Raw genomic sequence first — 25,270 nt, 5'->3', positions numbered from 1 at the left:
TTTGTTCTTTAATTCTTCTAGGTCTTTGTTAATCATTTCTTGCATCTTCTCAATCTTTGCCTCCATTCTTATTCCGAGGTCCTGGATCATCTTCACTATCATTATTCTGAATTCTTTTTCTGGAAGGTTGCCTATCTCCACTTCATTTAGTTGTTTTTCTGGGGTTTTTTCTTGTTCCTTCATCTGATACATAGCCCTCTGCCTTTTCATCTTCTCTATCTTTCTGTAACTGTGGTTTTTGGTCCACAGGCTGCAGGATTGTAGTTTTTCTTGCTTCTGTTGTCTGCCCTCTGGTGGTTGAGGCTATCTAAGAGGCTTGATGGGAGGCTCTGGTGGTGGGTAGACAGTTATTGATATTTTGTATGGAGTCTGAATGTGTTATTTTGTGGAGGCTAAAGAGTCAAAATGGCAAGGGGAAAGGGCACCTCCTATACCTTAAACTCTCCCAGAATCCTAGAGGGATAGGATTTTTCCCACAAGGAGAATTAAGGCCAGCTTGCCAGGCTGATTAGTGATATCAGAGGAAAGAGACTCAAAATCCTAGAAAAATTTCTGAGAGGGACATATACAAGAAAAGAAAGAAAAGGGCTCAGTACATTTCTTGTCTTTATAATAATCAGAAAGTAATTCCTATGTAGCAGACAATAGTACTTGTCAGAATATTTAGAAAGACAGTATTTAGACAGTGCTAGTCTCAGTGTTCACTTATGCAATGTTAAGATAAATTTTCCAATTTTATTTTAATTCTAGTTTTGAACTGGAAAGAAATGAATACAAGAAGTAGTAGTGTGTGATACTGAGTGAAAGGTTTTTTTACTCCTTTTTCCTATTCCTTGATGTTGGTGTTAAACTATGAAACTCAAGAAGTCTTTTAAATGGATATAATTCTTCTTAAATGAATTATGTTATCTTAAAGAGTAGTGCCTGACTCGGTTTGCTTTGTGAAATTGGAGAATATTGGGTAATAAGACATGTTTCAGGAGAATAATCAAGAGCATAAAGGAAATCCTATATCACAGATACCCAAAAGAGACCCTTACTCTAAAGAGAGGACTGGAATTATTTTGTCCCTGTCAAAAGTGAGAGATAACTCTGGTAGTGGAAAATGTTGAAAAGTGAAATCACATCACTTAAGAAACAACAAACAGATGAAGTTAAATAAAAAAAGATCTTTAGATAAAAGTAGAAATTAGGTCTTAAGAGAGAGAGAAATGATTTGGTGGTTGGATGATATTAAAATCTTAATGTCATTTCAGTAAGCATTCTCATCTTGTACTTTTTTAATTTAATTTTTTATTTTATATTGGAGTAAAGTTGATTTACAATGTTGTGTTAGTTTCAGGTATACAGCAAAGTGATTCAGTAGTACACATACATATATCCATTCTTTTTCAGATTCTTTTCCCATATAGGTTATTACAAAATATTGAGTAGAGTTTCCTGTGCTATAAAATAGGTCCTTGTTGATTATTTATTTTATATATAATAGTGTGTCTATGTTAATCCTAAACCCCTAATTTATCTTCCCCTCCGCCACCACTTTCCCCCTTTGGTAACTGTAAGCTTGTTTTCAAAGTCTGTGAGTCTCTTTCTGTTTTGTATGTAAGTTCATCTGTATCATTTTTTTTTTAGATGCCACATATAAGTAATATCATATGATATTTGTCTTTCTCTTTCTGACTTACTTCACTGAGTGTGATAATTTCTGGGTCCATCCATGTTGCTGCAAATGGCATTATTTCATTCTTTTTTATGGCTGAGTAATATTCCATTGTATATATGTACCACATCTTCTTTATCCATTCCTCTGTTGATGGACATTTTGGTTGCTTCCATGTCTTGGCTATCGTAAATGCAATGAACATTGGGGTGCATGTATCTTTTCAAATTATGTTTTTCTCCAGATGTATGCCCAGGAGTGGGATTGCTGGATCATATGGTAGTTGTATTTTTAGTTTTTTAAGGAACCTCAATACTGTTCTCCATAGTGGTTGTACCAATTTACATTTGCACTAACAGTGTAGGAGGGTTCCCTTTCTCCACACCCTCTCCAGCAATTTATTGTTTGTAGATTTTTTGATGATAACCATTCTGACTGGTGTGAGGTGATATCTTATTGTAGTTTTGATTTGCATTTCTCTAATAATTAGGGATGTTGAGCCTCTTTTCATGTGCCTTTTGGTCATCTGTATGTTTTGTTTGGAGAAATGTCTATTTAGGTCTTCTGCCCATTTTTTGACTGGGTTGTTTATTTTTTGATATAGAGCTGCATGAGCTGTTTATATATTTTGGAAATTAACCCCTTGTCAGTTGCTTCATTTGCTAATATTTTTTTCCCATTCTGTGGGTCGTCTTTTCATTTTGTTTATGGTTTTCTTTGCTGTGCAAAAGCTTTTAAGTTTAATTAGGTCTCATTTGTTTATTTTTGTTTTTATTTTCATTACTCTAGGAGGTAGATCCACAAAGATACTGCCGTGATTTATGTCAGAGTGTTCTGCCTATGTTTGCTTCAAAGAGTTTTATACTATCCGGCCTTACATTTAGGTCTTTAATCCATTTTGATTTTCATATTGTACTTTGTTTAGAGTTAGCTGCAAGTAGCTGTCTTTCCAATGTTAAACAAGTCAAGATAAATTGTTTCCTGTTTTTCTGACTTGAAAGAAGTTTGAAGAAGTGGATACACCAAAGTTGTATCACTGTCAGGTTGGTTACCTCCAGTGATTTAGGTAGAATGTAGATGTCCGGTGTGTCCGGTCTAACTTTTAATTTTCCATATGAGGAAACCTAGGCTCAGAAAACTTAACAGATATGAAGGCAGCTAGTTGGTGGAGGAGCCAAGACTAAATATGGGACTCCAACTCCTGGGTAACTTATATCTGGCACTTCATTTTCCCACTGCTAACTCATCTTTAAACTGCTCAATCCAAAATCTGACTTTCCTTTCATTCTTTTATTCCTTGTGAATACCTTTCCTTTTATGATTGTTTTAATCAAGTTTTCACAAATAAAAATGGTCAGAGAGATGCTAGACTGGTATAGGCTTTTATTGCCACATAGCACGGGCATCAGAATAATAGTTTGTGACATGATAAATTGCAATATACACTTCACTTCTATCAGGACTTTTAAGCTTGTGATCTTAATTCCCATTTTTAACTTAAAAGGCCAGAAACTTGCTGAACATGTATCTTTATGTATCTTTACTGTTTTTCCATAGATTTTCCATGGAGCAGCAGTATACATCAAATAATTTTCTTTAAGGGTGCCAAACAAGGACACTTTATTGGTTTCCTAGAGCTGCTATAACAAAATGTCACCAAGGGTGGCTTAAAACAACAGAAATTTATTTTCTTACTGCTTTGGAGGTTAGAAGTCCAGAATCAAAATACCAATAGGGTTGGTTCCTTCTTGGTGCCTTGGGGGAGAATTTGTTCCATGCCTCTCTCCTAGCTTCTGTTGGTTACTCACAATCCTCAGAACTTCTTCACTTATAGATGCACCTCTCCAGTCCCTGACTCTGTTTCACATGGCATTCTCCTCTCTGTGTGTTTCTGTCTCTTCTCTTGTAAGAACACCAGTCATATTGGATTAGAATCCACTAATCAAGTATGACCGCATCTGAACTTGATAACATCCACAAAGACCCTATTTCTAAATAAGATTATCTTCACAAATACTGGGAGTTAGTCTCAACATATCTTTTTGGGGAACACAATTTACCCCGTAACAGATACCAATATAGTTACTCTGACCCAGGTTAGACCTTTCAGAATTAAATATTTCTTCCTTATATCATTGAATGTTTTACACAATATCTTCATCCACCTAAATACTGATCACAAATAACTCTACTGCTTGATTAGCAAAAATCAACTGATACCTTGTTGAGTGTAATATCACAAAGGGACAGTGTGGAGAGATGTTCCTGGAGAGAGAAGGGAGATATTAAAATGGAGAAGAATCTAAGACAACTTACAATATTATGATTTGGGCATTGCGGCCAGCTCAAAACCTTAAAACTTTGTTTTGTCTTCTCTGCACGACATTTTACGAAAGGATATTTATTTACCTCATATTTTTTAACTGAGACTAGATCTGTTGCATATATGCAAGCAGCTTTGTGATAGAAAATATAATCAGTACATTACACTAGAAACTAAACTTATTTTCCAAGTTCTAGTATTAGCACCTTGAGGAATTATAGGAAAAGAAAAAGTCTATCAAATGGAAAGCTGCCAAAAACAGTCACAAAGGAAATTATCATGTTTTTATGAATTTGATTACTTAACCTACCTAGAAAAACATGTTTGTAAAATAAAGAGAATCCATGATTCAAAGATGTTTTTAAATAATAAATACTGATAAGTTTTCAAAGCTGAATTTTAAAGTTCAGCTTTGAGATGCTTATTTTAGGAACTGTTTTCAAAGTTATAGTAAAGAGACTATTCCATTCACAGGAGTCACAGAATCGTAAGGGGACTTCAGAATGTAAGGTGATATTTAAGTAGAGAAAATTAGCATCCCTGAGATATTCTAAATCTGACATCTAGAAATCTTCATTCAAATAGAGGATTAAAGTGGCCCTGCTGAGCATATCTGCTGTGGACTGGATGTGCATACCGATAAGAAAAAAAAAAGTGTATTTTGAGGCAAGATAATTTTTTGTCCTTTCAGCTTGTTAGAGATTAATGACTACAGGCATTGGTTTGGAATCTTTTATTCTTACTTCTTTTATTGTGAACTCTTCACCAGAATTGCTTATGTTAATGAATCTATTTCACAATATGAAAATATAGTAGCTCAAGAAAAATAAATGATTTTATCCATTCATTTCTAATTATGAAGATGAAAAATATAGTTATATATATATATAAATTGTGTTGTTAATTTGTGTTGCAGGAAGTATCCATTTATATTTAAAATAATATAAGTATGCTATATAAAATATTGTATAGTGGAAAAACTTTGTGCAGGCTTTTTTATTGCCATAGGTTTAATTCTGCTATACAAGTTTACTTGGAAATACTGACTTGGATATTTTCTTGTAAATAACTAGCCTTTTCTCTTTTAAAAGCATTTTTAAGTCTTTCTAATATCTACTGGTTTTCATAGCTTATTATTTTTATTGTTTGTGTTATACTTTTCCATTTGTACATTTTCCTACAACTCATTCCTGTAACTCATTTTTTAATTATTTCGATATTTTCTAATTTATTCATTTTCTATACGTCTGTCAACTTTTAAAAAATGCACAACATGAGAGTTGCAAGTTAAGTTTTATTTGGGGCAAAATGAGGACTATAGCCTGGGAGACAGCATTTCAGATAGCTCTGAGAAACTTCTCCAAAGAGGTAGGGGGGAAGGTCAGTATATATGTGATTTTCGTGAAGGGGGAGTACATGCAACCAAGCACATATTTTTTGCAGAAGGTTTCTGCTGGTCTCATGAAGGTTACTGCTAATCATGAGGAGTAGACGTCACCATGAAGGATTTTAGTGCTTGTCTAGATATGAGGAGATACAAGAATTGGGCTCACATAATCAGCTCCTGAAAATATCTATCTGCAGACCTGTTCAGAGCACAGAGTGTCCTGTTTCTGCTCTCCACCCTGAACTCCTTTCAGGGGGTGTTGAAAATCAGCAGCTGCAGCAGCACATGATTTAATCCTTGTAGGTAGATGGTAAGTGCCAATGACAAGTGCCAATTTGTTGTTGACACCTCCATGTTTCAATCTTTTTATTTTTTGTTTATTCTGTAATATTAAATCTATATTTTCAACTTTATCTTATTAATATTGGATCTGAGAGTTGGGATAGTAATGCCAAGCAAATTTCCAGGAGGATTTAGGTAGAGGCTTATGTTTGTAGAGAAAGAGCTCCATTTTTTTCCTACTTTATTCTACTACTTTGTTGGGTTTTATTTATTTATATTGAACCATTTTGCATATCTCATCTTTAATTCTGTATGTAGGATGCTTTGCTTTTCATCAAAGGATTCTTTTTAAAAAAAAAACAAACAAGGACTATAGTTCTATATTGCACGGTATAAGTGCAGACATTATTAGTATTTTCATAGGTAGTCACCAATTTACTAAATATTTTGGAGTGCCCAGGTAGAAAAAAAACACATTTGCAAATTTTCTAATACATTATATCAAGAAGAAGTCTGAGGTGGGGAGAGAAAAAAGAACTCTTGAAAACATGCTTAATTAATATTTCTGGGAAATAAAGTTTTATTTCACCTTTTAAACCAGAAAATGTTCTTTCCTACAGAGATTTTAAATAAGTAAGATAGTTCATTTTGGGGGCTAGAACTGTTTCAGTATAGAAGTACAAATACATATATCTTAAAAAGCTTGCGTGCCGATGCAAGGCCCCTCTCCCAGCACACTCAAGTGCATTTGTATGCATACAGTCATACCCTGTGCTGGGTAGGTATTGCCTCACCTCTGAATGGTTCAGTGTTCATCCAGCAGCCATATGTTTAGTCCATCAATGTTAGATGAAAAAATGTAAAATGGTTACTAGTGAGTCACAAGAGAGATGTGGCAAGAGCATGTGGGAAAATAGAATATTATACTGAGAAGAGCATGTCGCTCCTGACCTTCAGAGAGGATTCTAAAATGATCCTTGGAGATGTCAGTGCTGGGCTTCAGTTCTATCTGACAATGGCTGGTGACCTGATAAGGAAGATCTATCAGAGCTAATTGGGAGAAGGGACTTCAGAGTTTCCTGGAAAAAAAATTCTCCTAAGGAATTCATACATGGTCAAGTAACAAAGTGTTATTCCCTGACAGAGGGTTTGGGTGATTGGGAATGCAGCATTCTGGATGTCTCACAAGGATTTTTCTTCCTGCCTAGCACCCTGTGGTTTTCCCATCCAGCACATCTGAGACGTGTGGAGGGATTTTTTAAAAGCTATATGTGGAACCACAGTAGCTTTTTTTCTGAAAAGCTTTGTTTTGGTACTAATGTGGTAAATTACAATACAAAATGATAGAAGGATATAATTGATTGACTTCTGTAGGAAACATACCATACCTTTCACACCTTGTACATATTAAATGCTTCCTGGACTATGGCACTCAGCTCCAGAAAGTTTCCAACAGATCAGGGTGCCTGTGATCCTGGTGAAAGTACCAGGGTCCCATTAAAAGAAAAAAAAAAAAAAAAAACTACCAATGGAAGCAGAAGTGTGCCTACAGGGAGCAGAAATGCTATACAGGCATGTTATCTGTAGTACATGATAGTGCCCAACAGAAGAGTGCATCAATAAACAAAATGGAAAAACTATAGATGCCTTATGGAAACTGAACCTGAAGGCTCTCATTAATGAACTCATGTGAGACATCTTCAAGCTACATAGGAGGGACCTTTCTGGAAGCTAGTATCCATCCTGAGTAGGAGCAAGAATCAGAGAAAAGTGGGAGAAATAAAGATAAATAAGTGATAGGTGATTGATAAATGATAGATAGATGGTTGATGGATAGATAAAGACAGATAAACTTAGTCTGGCTATTTTGGTAAGGCTAGTAAGAAAGAAAAGGAAATAAATCTGTATTGTCCAGTTGATATGCTCTTCTATGGTGCTGAGAAATTTTAACTACAAGTGTTTTTTTGAACTACAGAAATAGTTTTGTCATGCCTCTGGAATACATTGGTGCTGATATTTTTGATGTCCACTTATATGGCATATGTAAAGAAATGTACTTTTAAAACTTAAAAGAATTGACAAAACTGTCTTCTGTGTCCATCTCCACTTTGTAAAATTAATATAAGCATCCTGAGCTCCCCACAGAGACACAAGAGATGGAGGTTAAGACACTGAATAAGGATGGGGAAATATTAATCCCAGGACTAGGCATGCTCTGGGCTCTGGTACCGTGCTTTTCCTAGAGGATGCTATCATATTGTCTGTATGCTTGTGCCTGCCTGAGTGAGTGAGGTAAGAAAGGATCTGCGGAGGAAGAATCAGGTGTCCAGGCTATGAGTTGCCATAGAATTTCAGCTTGAGGTAATCATGTTTGAGTAGTTTTGCCCAAGATCTGGGGTTAAGGAAAGAGAGTGAGATCTCTGCTAACATCCAAGGTACATTGAAGAAATTTGCCCCAAATCACTCTGAAAGTGTCAGATCATAGAACTGGAAGTAAGACTTTTCTCTATTTCCATATTTTAGATATTGAATTTACATATGAATACTTCCATGTAAACTACAAATTTGGTTAAACGAACAAACAAAAACCTGTCTGAATCAAGTCCTCTAATAAGTCCCTTGTCTCTAGGTAAAACCAAACGTTTACAACATAGACCTCAGCTAACTTTCTACCTTGTTTGAAAATAAGGCACAAGTTTCTGAGTTATTTACTGATCACCTCCAGGTGTTGGAACATCCAGTGCCATTTGACTAGAATGAATTTCCCATCTTGACCTCCTTGAAAAGTCTTATATTTTTAGGACTCTGCTCAAAATATCTGCCTATTTGGAAAATTTACTTGGGATCTTCAGTAATACTTAAATGCTTCCATTTATGTGTTCCTAGGCACCTTCTATATTCTACCTTTATCATAGCTTTCATTAGTTTTGATAGAGGTTGGACACTTTTTTCTACCTTTATCATAGTTTGCATTAGTTTTGATAGAGGTTTAGCACTTTTTTTCTTTGAGACAAAATATCATATAAAAATAGAAGATAATCTGCTATGGGTGTAGTATACGAAATAAAGTCAACACAAATGACAATCAGTACACCCAAGCCCAAAGAAAATACTTAGTACTTGCAATAAAAATTTGGTGAATGAATATTAATAAATATAAAATATTTACATCCGTGGGATTTTATTTTTCTGATTTCCAGTTTTTGAGGAATTTTTTTAAAATTAACCAACTCTATTGATTTGGATAAGAAGTAATCTGTTGTGCTTAGTAAATATTTATTTAATTAAAATTAATCTACTAAAGTGCTGGGAGTCAAAACTTTGGGAAGGAGAGTAGATATTTAAAATAGATTCATTCTAAAACTTGGGAATATAGTCAAATTATAACATTCTTTGACAGTGAGATCAAAAGTATAAAAATAGATGTCTTGAGACATTCTACATACAAGCAGGGTTAATTTCCCTGGAGCTGAAATATTGTACAAACTCCTCATCTACTTTCATTCTGACAAAATGCTTGTAAAACAATGTTGTTGCTAATTGAATTCTGCAGGCACTTAGAAATTAGGAAGGAGATCTTGGCATGCCAATACAATTATTCCACTATGGTTTTTTTTTTAACATTTTATTTTATATCGGAGTATAGTTGATTAACAATGTGGTAGTTTCATGTGTACCACAAAGTGATTCAGTTATACATATATAAGTATCTATTCTTTTTCAAATTCTTTTCCCATTCAGGTTTTTACATAATATTGAGCACGATTCCCTGTGCTATACAGTAGGTACTTGTTGCTTATCCATTTTAAATATAGCGGTGTGTACATGTCAATCCCAAACTCCCTAACTATCCCTCCCCACCACCCTTCCCCCCAGTAACCATAAGTTCATTCTCTAAGTCTGTGAGTCTGTTTCTGTTTTGTAAATAAGTTCATTTGTATCATTTCTTTTTCAGATTCCACATATAAATGATATCATATGATATTTCTCTTTCCCTGTATTTTTACTTACAAATAAATAAATTGATATTCTGATTAAGATATAACTTTCTATAAATCTATTTAAAACTTATATGAAATATAAATCATATGGAATGTGGCCATTTATAAATAATCCGATAAATTTGATTGTCTGACAATAAAACTTTAGTATCTCTCATTAAGAAGAAAACCTCCTCTGATACCTAGAATGAACAGCTGGATACTCACTCTCTTTTCTTTTGAGCCCAAATCACAAAAATAGTAATCACATATTAGACATCAAAGGGATGAATGTAATTATGTATCAGATATGCACATGTGGAGTTCTGGACTATATTAATGTACATGACTTTTATATACTCATGCTTCAATTTGGATAAAACTTCTTGTGCTGGGAAATAGGCAAGATTATATTCTAATATTTTTAAGTTTCACTTTATCAAAATGCATTTTATAGGTAGTGGAGAATTTAAGGCATGCAATAAAACCGAACAGAGAAGAGTTCCTTTCAAGAGCAAACCTCTGTTAGATATTTTATATGCTTATTATGGTTGAAATTGGCAAATCACCTATGAATTTAAGCTTTCATTTGAAATCTGATATTAAGGAATGATTCTAGGTCATATTTGAAAGTTTAATTCTCTGTATGTAGTCAGTGATTCTTGTCATTCTGTTCAAACTCCCTGGACTAATGTTAAACTTGATAATATCCTAAAAAGTTGGTTATTACATGGTTTCCTGATGACTTACACACTTGGCACCAAGGTACACAACAAAGAGCAGATTATACATATTCTATAACATATAATTATACAGATTTTATATGTGTCTGTATGTATATATAATCTTTACAACTAATACTATTTATTAAATGTTAGATGTTAGATTTGGCTTGAAAGTCACATTTTACTTTTTTTATTTTCTTCATAAATAGAGTATATGTTTCATTCATTAAGAAACAATTGCTGTATGTACTGAACTAAAACTTTTGAAGTTTACTGTTTCATGAAAATTTGATACTTTGAAACTGGCTTGGAAAAATAAGTTATTAAAAATAAAATTCAGAGCACAGAACTAATTTTTTTATTTAAAAATCAGAAGACTTCTATTGCTCAAGTAAATGCATCAAAAATTTACAATAATTATTCTTTTTTTTCTCGATCTTAGAATCTCAGAATAAAATATTGAGCTCTATTCTTTAACTAACATTTCTCTCACTAGGACACCAAGTTAAACCAGAATTTCGAGAACCAACAAACCTGTGTGTTTGGCACAGTAAGCCAAAATTATTTTTACATAATGTAGGAGGAAAGTGGGAAAAACTTTAGAGTTTAATTTTCTTAGATTATCTAATTTTAGATTAGTTATCTAATTTTCATAAGCATTAGGATTAATTACTCTCTGTGAAATTTTTGAATGCGATAAATTTGTTTTCTGGAACCAGGCCATTTTTAAATGATATAAACAATCTAGTTGTTTTTAGATTTTTAAAGAGTAACCACAATGATAATAATAGCTGATACTTACTATGTAATTATTAAGTACAAGACTCTATATGTATTAACTCACTTAATTTTCACTGCAACACTTTGGCCTAGGTTAGTACTCTTAACCTTTAAAGGTGAAAAAGTTGACACGTGGAGTAGTATCTTGCACAATAGCACACAGCTAATGTGTGGAATCCTCAGTATTCAAATGGCACCAGTCCTGTTCAAGAGTTGACAATGGCATCTTCAAAGGTCAATGAGAAAAAGTTTCGAATATCGACAAACACAAAACTGAACTTCTTAAAGAAATGCCACTTCTAACTTCTCTACATTTTCTACAATGAGCTATTTTTGTACAATATTACCAAAGCCAATAGTCGTTGTTCCCAAGAAACATACATAAAGAATATCAACTTTTATTTCAGTATAATTAGTGCTCCTCAATTGTTTTTTGAAGGGGACAGGTAGTAAATCATAAATTATAAAAAAAAGTTTCTGTTTTTTATCTCCTTTTCCATCATAGACACAAGTCTTGAATCTTTAGGTCATCTATAGCTCACTAGATAAAAATGTGTGTGCCTGGCACTTAGAGTTGAATAAAGTACTGCTGGATAAGCAGAAAAGAAAAATGTAAAATAAGACTGGAATAGAAACTTGAAGTGTTATATGAAAGTAAAGGGAAAAAGAAATAATAAGCATAATGAAGAACAAACAATGAAAATTAAGAAATAAAACAGATAAAGGAATAAACCTGTATTCTGGACATTCATTTTGTCCAAGGTCTTATGTCGCGTCATTAAAGGAAGCAGGATATTTTCTGTTCATAAACAAGAAGATGTGGTGTTGTTTTTGGAAATTTACAGTCAAGTGGATAAAAACAAAGCAAAATGTCTCTGATTAGCTGGCATATATTGATCAATCAATTGTTGAACTAATTCAGGTAAATTAAAGCATATAATTTAAGCAAAAATGGTATAAAAGTAGTGTTTTAATAAATTTTATTAAATTTCCTCTTAGAAATCACCAACAACCTTCTGAAATACTGTACTTAAAATGTCACTTCTATTAAGAACTCAATTGACCTGCAAAGGGTTATAAATACCATTGTTTTGGCTAAATGCAAATTTATAAATGCTGCATCTTTCCTGATAATTCCTTCTTCTTCAAAGTTCTCCTAATTTCATTAAAAATAGCATAACACTTATAATGAATAACTTACATCCTTGTAACTTATAATGCTATTTCCTGCCTTATCTGACTACCCTAATGCTATTTATTTTAAAAGAGAAATTCAAGTTCAAATTCACTTTTGAATCATGCCACATGTATGATTTGCTTGCAAACTCTTAGGTTACTGTTTCTTTAAATCAAGCGAAAGAATCTTGATGTCAGATTACACGTCCTTTGCCAAGGTTTCTGGCATCTAGGGACATAATAGACACTAAAATATATGTTAACTGTATGATTTGTATCTCTACAAGTTTGACTGCAATAAAATCTACCAAAAGGGCTTATCAATAATCCTGTTGTAAACTTGTGTTCTTACCTGAGAAGAGTAAAAATAGATAAAAGACATAAATTCCTTTCACAAAGAGGTTATTTTGAAGGACAAAAGAGAATATTTCCTATAGTAAATTAGTAGTGTCTGATGAATTCTCTCCTAATTCCAGTCAATACACCTGAAGAGTTTCATTGAAATACTTAGAAATTCAGCAATGCTATACAGAGAAATTTAAATATAACAATGTGAATAATGAGATTTTGATTAAGAGGAACTGAATGAAAAATTCATTCCTGGATAATCCTTTGAGAAAATAAAATTTTAAGAGTAACTACAAATAATATAGAAAAATAACTGCTATTGCTTATTAAATTCTGTTAGGGATACTCCGCCTCTTACCCCAAAACATCAATTGTTATTACACCTACAAGTGAAGAAAATGCCCTGCATTTTACAGAGCTGTAGTTAAAGAAGGTTAACATAAGCTTGGTAGGAAAATCTACAAATTTGAACTCTTCTATGAACTATAAGTAGATTAAAATCCAAAATTTTTATCATGGCTTGTAAGAATCCAACTCTCCAACTTCAAATTTTTAAATACTTTTGTCTATTCCTAGGCACTAGCCCTTTTCTGGTTCTCGACATAACAAGGTCATTCTTGATCTTGGTCTTAATCTTGTCTGCTATGTTGACCTGTAATGTTGATCTGCTGATGTCTCCATAGTCTATTCTCTCTGAACAAGGGTTGTACAGAGTTACTGTTACTGAATAACACTCAAAGGGAATTATATACCCATACCTTTATCCACGAGAGGGTGGTCACCACTCATCTATGCCTCCACCAGTTTTCATTTTGGAGTGGGATTCTTGGCTTTTCCTCCTTACCATCACTGGATAATATTTCTGCAAGTTTCCAGAGCTTTTACAATCAGTTTGGAGTAAAAGGGCAGTCTCTGATTTAGGTATTAGGAAATTCAGTTCAATCTAAACTTTAGTCTCACAGCTAATATACAAGTTTTTCCCTTTATCCCTGGCTCAGGACTGGTATTTTACAGCAGGAATGGGGTGAGAAGATGTCTATTTCTTGCTCCTCCTGAAGGGAGACTGTAATCTGGCATTGTTGCCCTCTGTGTGATAGGTAACCAAATATTGGTTATTTATCACAAGAACAATTAAATGCTGGCTAAGGAATGTAAAAATATAAACTTTTAGAAAAAAAGATATTGTCACAAACAAAATCAAAATAAGTCCTCTCCTATAATGAAATATCTGAGAGGGAAGGTCTCTCCATATGTATAAATTTACTGGTCTAATTTGATACAACAATAATGTTAATTAAAATAGTATAAACGTTGTACACCTTAAACTTGCACAATGTTGTATGTCAATTATTTATCAGTAAATGTGGCCAAAAAAAACCCCAGTATAATATGAGGACATGATTCATATTGATCATGTCATATTGACTTTGGGTTCCAGCTCTACTCGGTGGGCCAAAAATTTCTAAGCCTATTGGAGAGTAAGAGACCACAGCATAGGCTGAGTAACTTGGAATACTAATATCTGACCAAGACAGCCATGTTGGAAGGACAGAAGTGAACTCAATGATGAAGAGACAAGGCAGTATTGGAAAAGCATGTGGAATAGGGAGGGTGCATCTGAAAGAGTTGAAAAGACAGCAGCAACAGGGAACTATTGTGTTCTATCAGCTTAGATACCCTAAGAATGTATTTGTTCCTGAACAGAATTTTGAGGTTAGAAACCATAGGTAATAGGAGGTAATATTATGCAGTTATGCAAAGCTTCCTAAAATGTGCATTTGAAATTTAGGGGTCTGTAGGTTTGCAAGGCCTGAGGAAAATCAGGTTTTAGGAATAATTTCTGTATGATACATCTCCCACTTCTTTGTTTCTTATTGTTCTAACTTTAAAAATAATGCCTGCTCAGTATCAAAATAATTATAAAACAGAAAAGCATAAAAAGAGGAAAGGTCATCTACAACCTGTTTACCCAGATACAAAGTTTGGGAATAATTTTACTAATTTACTTTTCAATACACTTTAAATATATTGCAATCATAACGTATAAGAAATTGTATATGCTTTTCTACCCAGATTTATATTATAAGAATCACATATATACACTACCAAATGTAAAATGGATGGCTAGTAGGAAGCTGCTGCATAGCACAAGGAGATCAACTCGATGCTTTGTGATGTCCTAGAGGGATGGGATAGGGAGGGTGGGAGGGAGGCTCAAGAGGAGGGGATATGGGAATATATGTATACATATAGCTGATTCACTTTGTTGTACAGCAGAAACTAACATAACATTGTAAAGTGTTTATACTCCAACAAAGATGTTAAAAAAAAAAAGTATCTACATTACTAAATGTGTTTTCTGATATTCATAGCCATAAATGTCCCTTCTTAGAGTAATGCTTATAAAGATTTTCCTTTCCCTGTGCATATTATTTGTGTTATTTCCAATTTCTGTACAGTAAATAAGACTATGAAGGATAATTTAGTTAAAACTTGCATACGTCTCGGACTATTTCTGTGAGATAATTTCTTAGAAGTAGCATTTCTGAGTCAAGAAAATAAACTTTTAGGGTTGGGATAAATTTGAGCAATTTTTAAAATCAAAACTCTGCCAACTTATTCTTCCATCTGGAGGGTAAAATAGTAGACTTTTTTGTTTTGAACCTATATCTACCGGCCTTTCCTATATAGACTTCTATGATTTTAAACAACTTCATATTAGTTTACTATGAAGGAAGGTGACATCTTTGAAAGTGGTTTTGAATTTGCTCACATTTATCAGGCATTTGAATTTCTTCCTTATTGAATTATGTATGTGTATATTTGTCCATTTATTACTTAGACTATTGTATATTTAATTACTGATTATATATACTTTTAAATATCAATATTAAGAATATTCTTTTGTTATATAATTAATAATTTTCTTTTAAAAATAAAAGCCCATTTGAACACTACCCCCTTTTTAGAGGCATGTACTAGTAACTGATCCATGTGTAATATTTTTAAAATTATAAATATTAATACATAGCCATGGAAATTTTATATTTTATGTATTTCTTAACATAAATGCCTTACAATTTGCATAATGCTGCAATTTCTTCTATCATTCACAAGTATATTTTGAAGATCTATCTGTGTTGACTGAGTAGTTTTAGTTTTTTAACTTTCAACTGCTATATTTATCATATGACTATGCCACATTTTATCCTTTCCCCAATTTTACCATTTAAAAATAATGCTAGAACAAATTTCAACATATATGTCCACATTTAGATTCCTACTAGCATATATATAAATATATACCTTTTATAGTGCAACTTTGTCAAGAATTAATTTTTAATTCTGTAAAACTTTTGGGCAAAAACATCTCCTTTTGCTACATGGTGAAAAACAATTCAGACCTTCATATTGCCTGTTATCAGACTCTTTCCTGTTAGAAAGTAAACATGAAAAGTTAAATTATTTTCCTTCAGGGAGCTGATATGATTTGGATATGAAGTAACTTTAGTTTCTGATATTCTGAGTTAAGCATCCTAAAAAAATGATATTTATGCCAATATGTCTGAGAAATCTATCCAAAAGTTAGTGATTAGATGGATGTTACTGATATTTTCCTTTCTGATTCTCAGATTTCTGTGTTTTGTTTTTACTCTCCCTCCTTTTATTGATATATGCTATTTAAAATGTATTTCTTCCATTAATTAATTTACAAAGCTAAACCCTGATCTGGTCTGTGATTTATTCTGTTTCTTTATGCAAGAAAAGCAAGTTAGTGGCACAAGAATTTTATCTGTCCATAGACATGCATGCATTTTTTATTGTTGCTTTTCATTTCTTTGTCTGTTTTGGCATTCAGTCATTTTCCTTTAAATTTCAATGTCTTTCATAAGAACTTGTATTCTTTCTCACAGTCCTCTTGACTCCCTGTTGTCTTGTGCTTAAGTCCGTTAATTCACATTACCTGTTTGTTTTCTGTGAGTAGGTGAATATTTAGCCCTTTTATTAAGTTGACTTTTCCTCTCCATGAATTACTCCATTACCAGCTCATCCTCTATTTTCCCTTCCTCAAGTAACCAAGACTAAGAGTTTGCATCTCTTCCTTAGCCTCTTGGGGGTGGGGATGGATGGAAAAGGATAAGGCAGTACACTAATTAACTAGAGCCCAATGAGTTCAGCTGGAAAAGTTTTTCTATCCCCTCTTCCTAGCCAAGCTTTACCCAGAATTCATTCCAAAATTGTTTCTCTCCTTTGGATATCACTGTTGATCAGTTTCTATTAATCACAAGTTTTGGGTTGTCTGTGATTTCACCTGTGCTCCCACCACCATTATTACATTTCTATTTAACTGAATCTGAATCTCCTTCTCCTTTATTGTTTGATCATCAGGAAATAATACACTTCAGTGTTTTTTTCTTTGGTTTTTATTAATAATGTCCAAATATTAACTATTTCCTAAGAATTCAACAATGACTGCTTTGTAAATGGAAAAAATAGAACATTTTTTCTCAACATTTCTTATTCTCACTTCATATCAACTGTTCTATTGGTGGAGTACTACCTCATTTCTACATTATAAATGTTCATGCCACTGTCCTATAACCCTATTGCTCGCAAAAATCAGAATGTTATCACTTCCTGTCCCAAAAATGGCAAAAGAGGCTACCATACTTAATGTCATTTAAAATTTTTAAAACTGAAAAATTAGAAAACATTAAAAGTCTCTCAGACTTCAAATGACGTGTCTGAAATTTGCCTTGTGTGCTATCATTTAAGTATTAAGGCACGAGGCACAAAGAGTTCTGAATTTTTTTGTCCTGCTCTAACAAAGGCACATCCAGAAATAGATAAGGATTAACAAAATAGTACTAGAGAAGAATCTTGAATTTTTCTGATGAATGGTAGAGACCTTCCTTTGATATCAAAATAAAGAGATTCTGAATAACTTAACTCTAGACAGCAAGAAAATCAAAGTTGGAGTCTTTTGATCAGTTCCCAAGACATGAACTGTAATTCTGTTGGGCATTAAACAATAGGTTATAGAAAGTTGACAAATTTTTACATTGTTCATATTATAAGAATGACAAAGGCTCTCTTAATTATGAATTAATTATTAATTTACATGATTTAATATTTTTGAACTGGTGAGTCTTATAAATAAATGACATAATCAGACTGCTTAATTTTTCTCCAGGAAATGTATTGTTCCTTCTTCTCTTAAACCCTATTACCATTCTCTCCTGTCCAGTTGTCCAGAAAAACATATCAAGAAATTATAATACAGATTATTCTTGCTTAAAATCAGTTTTCTCAACGTTGTCTCAGAACCCGATATGTCTGTCATCAATCATTATTTTATTCTTATTAAATCATCTTTAATCTTTTCCTTTTCTGTTTGTATTATAAAATACAATGCCTTTAAAACAACTCTGGAAAACCTAGCTATATTAAAATGACAGCAAAATCTCGACACACAGCCCATAGGACTCAATGAATTTCACATGAAGTGAATCTCTCCGTGATAACATAGTGTTTCTCCTTCCTCCTGAGGCCCTTGGGTTTGTTACAAGGGGCTTGGGTGTCTATTATATCAATGTAATTGCCATATTGTAGCATGTCAGATTTATTTCTGTGGAACACTTGTCAGTGAGGACTGCCTTCATTTTCTGTTTTTCTCTGCTATTCAAAATTCAGCACTAAGCCCAGAAAAGAACAGACATTTTCTTCTGCTGTTAATAGATGATATATAATGAAGAACAATCTCTGTTCTTTATTTTTTATTTTATGTTATTTTTTTTCTAACTGGAATCCTATCTTTGGAGAATGAATTCTGGTGGGACAGTAAAAATCTATAATAGACACAAAGAAAAAATGTTAGAGGTTTATGTTTTTCTGCTGCTCTGTTTTTCAAGAGCAGCAGCTCACCTACTCTTGGGGAGATAATGGTGCTATAGCAATAATATTTTTGTTACTTAATTTGTGTGTGTGTGTTTGATTCTTTATTCCTTCTGACTACTTCAGAATTGCTTATTGTGTGCCCCATGGTGATGTGCACCAGTGCTTGTCAGGGCTCAGATTTCTCGACAAACCAGCTGAGCCAGCACTACAGCTAAGTGTGAACACTGTCTCCGTCAAGTACGTCTATACATTACTTTTGACTATTTGCTGCTGATTCTTTGTAGGAAGAAGCATGAGTTACCGCCTTCTCTTGGGTATGAATGGATCTAATTCCTTTGGGAAAATTTTTTCCAGATAATTCTAACATTTCGCTCCTAACTTTTCATCATCCATGAAAGTACCTTTAGTCCTCACTAATCTCCGTACTTTTAATAATTATTATTCTTCATAGAGATATAATTCACTTATCTAGAATTAACTCTTTTAAGCTGCACAATTCAGCATTTTTTTAAAAAATTGTAGTACATTCACAAGGTTCATCTATGCTTTGCTGCTTTTATATCAACTCTCTTTCTCACTGTTGTTCTCTTTATCAAAACATGTCATTCTGCCTTCTGGAACTCACATTCTCAGCTATAAAACTCTCCCACAACCTGAACATTTCTGTATACTTTGCCTCAATCTCATTGCACTAACTGAAATCTGGTTGTCTGCTAAGAGTATTACTCTTCTTATAGCCTCCTCATTATCTTGTATCCCACCTACATTAGTACTAGGAAACAAGGATGATAACCAATTCACTCCTGAATATAGTTTCAAGATCATTATTGCATCACCCTCATGTTAAAAACATCTGTTCCTTTGAGCATTATGCCATCTGGGTGTGCCTATTCCTCCAACTACTCAATTTTAACTCACCATTCTCTCAGTTACTGAAGAGTGTAGTACCTAACATGAATGAGTCCGCTGTACTCTAAATCCAACCATTATTCTCGTTGACTACCACATTCAAATGGACTGTATACCCAATGCTATACAACACAATGCAGATTCTTGTTTCCCAACATTAAATAAACCCTCAGTGCTTTCTCCTAAATGTTTCATTTTCATAATTTCCTCTCTTCTCTACAAATCCTATTGCAAACTTAGTCAAACACCTCGTCACTTATTCATGTAGAGTTCTTGTTTCAGAACTTCAAGAGAAAATAAAAATAATAATAAAAAATTTTTAACTTCCTAATACCACGTTTAGAACAAGGCTCTGTCTAAATATAAGGTTTGTCTCCTCCCTTTCCCACTTGATTTGTGGTATGGATCCATTTCCTTATCCCAGCTCTCTCATACGTTTTCAGTTTGTCCAGTTCTCTGTATTGACATATTACCATATATTTAAGTGATCATATGTATGAAAACTTAAAAAACACAAATCTTAAAAGCGTAAACAAAAAGTTTGCCTCAAATTCATATGCTACTCCACCAATTAGTTTACCTGTTTTTCCCACTTCATAGCCAAATTTCTTTGTGGATGTTGTCTACTTTTGCTCTATTTTAAAAACCCTCAGTCATTCCCAAACTATAGAAATCTCAGTTTTATTTCCACCGTATAATTTATTCATACCTTTGAATAAAGCATTACGCTTTGTCTTAGTTGTAGCTGCTATAATAAATAAAATATCATAGACTGAGTGGCTTAAACAACAAACATTTCTCAGATTTCAAGGCTAGAAGTCAGGTTCTTAGTGAAGTTTACAGATGACTGCCTTTTCATATTCTCACATGATTAGGAGAGAGGGAGAAAAAGAGGGAGAGAGGAAGAGAGGGAGAGAGGAAGTTCTCTGTGTCTCAGGACAGTAATGCCATCATGAGAGCTCTATCCTTCTGACCTAATCACTTCTCAAATGCCCCATCTCCAGATACCATCACATTGGGAATTAGGGTTTCAACATATGAATCTGGTGACACATTCAGTTCATAGCATGCTTTATTCCAAAATATGTTTTTGTTACTAAATGCAGTGAAAATTTTGAGAACATTACAGTTTTTATTTACTGTATTTTTGAGTAGCATCTGAATTATCAATTTTTCCCTTTACTTGAAGCACTCTTCCATGGCATATTCTGTTTTTCTTCCTGTTTTCTGTGGCATGCCATTTCAAGGCTTAATTAAATGTTTTTTCTTCAGCCACTTATTCATATTTGTGCTTCTTTTGTATACCAGCTAGAATTCTATTGTGAGATATTAAAAATTCATATCAAATTAACTCAGTCACTAGGGTGAAGATATTGGGTCACATAACTAAAAAGACAAATAGTAGGGCTGTTTAGGGTGAAGCTTTAGAAAGTTCAAATAATACCATCAAGCACCCTGATTATTTTTTTCTTCTGTGCCTTCATTTTTCACTCTTTTCTATCATGGTGCCAGTTTTCTTTTTGGTCTCCACGTTGGGAACCCTTACTCCAGCATCCTCAGAAAATCTGCCTGAATCATACATTGCTATGGCAGTTGTACACCTCACAGTCATACTACACCGTCCAGGGGAAGATAATCTATTCCTGTTTATATGAAAAAAAGGTCTATTTCCCAGAAGCCTCACAAATACCTTCTCATGTCTCACTGTTCATGAGGGGTAGTGATCATTGTATACAAGGAAAAGAAATACTCTGATTGGTTTAGCCAGAGAAAGCCCACCTCTGGAGCTTTAGATACAGCTAAACCCATGGAAAGCAGGTTGAAGGTTGAAGCATTTTTCCAGATTGCAATTATAATAATATTTTATCCAGCAAAGGGCAAATACATATTTGGAGGTTTATAGAATGATAACATGCATCTACCAAAATGAGATTTCATTTTCAAAACTCTTGTTTATGCTATGAATCCCACATAGATAATAGCATCCACTCCCAAATTTCAATGATCATCTCTGTGCAGCTTATGCCCAAATCTTATATCGCCCGCCTCAATTATTTTTACTGAGCTCCAGAAGCCAATATCTACTGGACATATTTACCAGGTATCTTGACTAAGCCATCACACTGGGATCTTATACTCAACATACTAAAATTTTATTTTCTACTCCAAAATTCCCTTGTTCTCTGAATCATTTTGGTATTGATTAGATTTGCTAGAGGAATCAAATAATTCAAATTTCAGTGATTTGCAGCAACAATGTTCATTTTCACAGTTTACGAGGGTTTCACGTTGCCTTTGGATTTTCTCTGGAGTGTAGGTCTGCTCTAGCCTGATTTTTGCTCCACTGCCGTCTCATCTGGAACTCAGAATAAGAAGGAGCTCTCATTTGAGACATGCCAATTTTTATGTCAAAGGGGAAAATCAAAGTGGGGAGATGAACCCTGCAGTCATATTTAAAGCTTCTGCTCAGACCTGACCACATCAAATGTACTTCTTTTCATATGGCCAAAACAACTTACAGGGCCAAGTCTATATTAAAAGAGAGGAAGGTAAAAGTGAAAATTTTCAGGAATAATACAGTATTCCATAATATTCTGTTTGCCCAAGATGGAAACATAGGAATTATTTTATCTTGCTTATTATCCATATAAAGGATAAATCACTGAGACCTCTAGACCAGCATTGTCCCATGGAACATTCTGTGATTATGATATTTATAATATGTGTTCTCCAATAGGGTAATTAACCACATGTAGGTATTAAGATTTAAAACATTGTAGTGTGATTGGGGAATTGAGTTTTTAATTTTATCTATCTTTAATTTAAATTCACTAAATGACCACATGTGGCTAGTGACTACTATATTGGACAGCATATCTCTAAACTCTATTACTTAAAAAACTCAAACTTCCAGTTTTTCCTCAATCTGCACTTTATTCTCTTCTCTCCACTTATCAATCTTTCTCAATTGGGTGGAAAAGTTAATTTTGTTCAATTTTATGTATTGCTACAACCAGTTTCCAGGATAGTCTCCAAATCCTAAGGAGCTTTTAGAATATTGTGTTTGGTTGGTTGATTGTTTTTTTTTGCGGCGGGGGGGGTTGGTATGCTAAATTCTTAAGTTATTTTCCTTGTAGTTATCTGCTAAGATAATTCGTATTTCTTCTGTCACATCTTATAGTTGTTAGTCTTTGCTGTAATTAAAAACCACCAATATTTTAGTGGTGAATAACAAAATTTATTTCTCACCCAAAAGCCTGTGTCTTGGCTTGCCTTACATGGGCTTAACTGGACTCAGCTGGACCCAGCATCAGGCTGCAAATCAGATCAGGTGTTCTCCATTCCAGGACCCAGGCTGTAGGAGTAATAGCTACTTGGAAAGTGCTTTTTTTTTTTGTAACTGATGGCATAGCACAAGGGAGACAAGAACAAACACATTATGCCTCTTATAGCCTCTGTTTAGAACTGGGGAGTTCTACTCTGCCCAGAGTCCATGTGTTAAAACAAGTCTTGTGTCTTAAGCTCAAAGTCATCTGGGGCAAGGTAACATAGGTTCACTGTTGCCTGCTGTAAATTAAAGTAAGGGAAGAATGAAAAGAAATAATTGTGAAACTTCTCAAAATTCTGTGTACAAGTGGCAATTGCCTTTATGTCATAGAAGGCAAGATATCCAGGAAGTATCTTTGTTCTTTCCTTGTTATTATAGGACATAGTAATTGCTTTTATTGAAGCATAGTTGATTTACAATGTTTTATTAATTTCTGCTGTACAGCAAAGTGATTCATTTATATATATGTATGCACTATTTTTTATATTCTTAACCTTTATGGTTTATCACAGGATGTTTACTATAGTTCCCTGTGCTATACAGTAGGACCTTGTTGTTATCCATTCTATATAATAGTTTGCATCTGCTAACTCCAAACTCCCACTCTATTCCTCCCCCACCTCCCCTTCCCCTTGGCAACCACAAATCTGTTCTTTATGTCTGGGAGTCCATTTCTGTTTTGTAGATAAGTTCATCAGTGTCATATTTTATATTCTATACATATGTGATATTATATTGTATTTGTCTTTCCCTTTCAGACTTACTTTACTTAGTATGATAATATCTAGTTCCATCCATGTTCCTGCAAATGGCATCATTTCATGCTTTTTCATCGCTGAGTAATATTCCATCATATATATGTAACACATCTTCTTTATGCATTCATCTGTCAATGAATATTTAGGTTGTTTCCATGTCTTGGCTATTGTGAATAATGCTGCTATGAACATAGGGGTGCATGTATCTTTTTCAAGTATAGTTTTGTCTGGATATATAGGGCATATTAATTTTAATGAGGGTTCTATGACTTCATTTCCCTAGATATACCCATATCCATATATCTGATCTCTGGAGACTTCCTGAAACTCTGACCAGGAAATATGACACACTATTCTTAGACCAATACTGTTGGCCCCATTCTTTAGTTTACATACTCCTTCCAGCCCAGAAAAGTAATGTTACTTTTTCTTTCTCTGAAACAATTTGTTTAGATTCCAAATCTAAATTCTCCCACCCACACCTTACCACTACATAGGCTTAGGTTTGGGGTACTCAAACACCAGGCAAGACTTACACATTTCTCTTCTTTGGGCTGTGTCCTCTCCTCATTTTGGGTCAATGAGAACCAGCCATCAGCTTGAAAGCATAGATAGGATACAGGAAATACCAGGGGGAAATGCAGATGGGATACTATCTTTGAAAGAGTATCACTTCACAGAAATAGTCTAGGATAACTTATACCTATACACATTTTCTTTGTGTCATTTTTAAACATTTAGTCTTCACTTATAACCAGAAAGGCAGTAATTATATTAAATCAAAAGTCAGTATAGAGAATGAAATTATTACTGTCATCAGAAAATCATAATATAATCAGAATTATTTCGAGAACTGGAAGTAAACTTTGATGTAATGTAATCAAGTAAATACGAGAGAGATAAAGTAGCATGCTTGATTTCACACATATGGGTAAGAGCAATACTAGGGAGTCATGGTAATGACAAGGAGTTTGTCTGGGAATAGTGTAATTACTTCTTCTATTGGGGTACAGCTAAAATAAATATCATTTTTGACAAATGTTAGCTATATTCCAGATTCCTAGCATTTAGTGGCATGTTAAATGTCAAAGCATTTCCTGAGAATCATTACCTGAAACATGCCAAAATTTAAAGTAGCTGAAATTATGCAAGTCATAATTATCTTTTGCATCAAGTCAAAGATTACTAAATACTAGATCAAATACTAAAATACAATTAAACACTAGATTTTTTATAGCAAATTCCTTTACATTATTCCCCATTCTGTGTTATTTGTGAAAGAGTTTGAAATGTATGCTTTTTATTATGCACCATAGAGTAAAAGTACAATTTTCAAATAATTTTAAAAGGAGTCATATTCTTAATAGAGCACAGTAAATAAGTTATATATTTAGGGAGAAGGAAAATTTTGTGCACTAAATTTGAGCTTTTCATTATTCCCCCTTAAAACTAATTGCTTATAGTTGGGTATAATGGATTCCACTGTCTGTTTTATCAAAATTATTGCCATAAGGCATTATATTAGCTTTAATTTTATTTTGTTAGTGAGGATCTCTTACATTCTTTAGTGTTTTCATTATTCATGCTCATTGCTAATTAAATCTTACTTCTCTTTTTTTCTCTATTTACCATGAGGAAAAGAGGATGTAGTCCAGACATTGACTTCCTAGTTACACAGAAGGAGTGCTGGGGTAGCACATGTAAAGTAATGTCTTT

This window comes from Balaenoptera musculus, chromosome 5, assembly GCF_009873245.2.
Source record: "Balaenoptera musculus isolate JJ_BM4_2016_0621 chromosome 5, mBalMus1.pri.v3, whole genome shotgun sequence".
In the NCBI taxonomy this organism is placed as follows: Eukaryota; Metazoa; Chordata; class Mammalia; order Artiodactyla; family Balaenopteridae; genus Balaenoptera; species Balaenoptera musculus.
The sequence above is the reverse complement of the archived record's forward strand: the minus strand, read 5'-3'. Positions refer to the sequence as shown.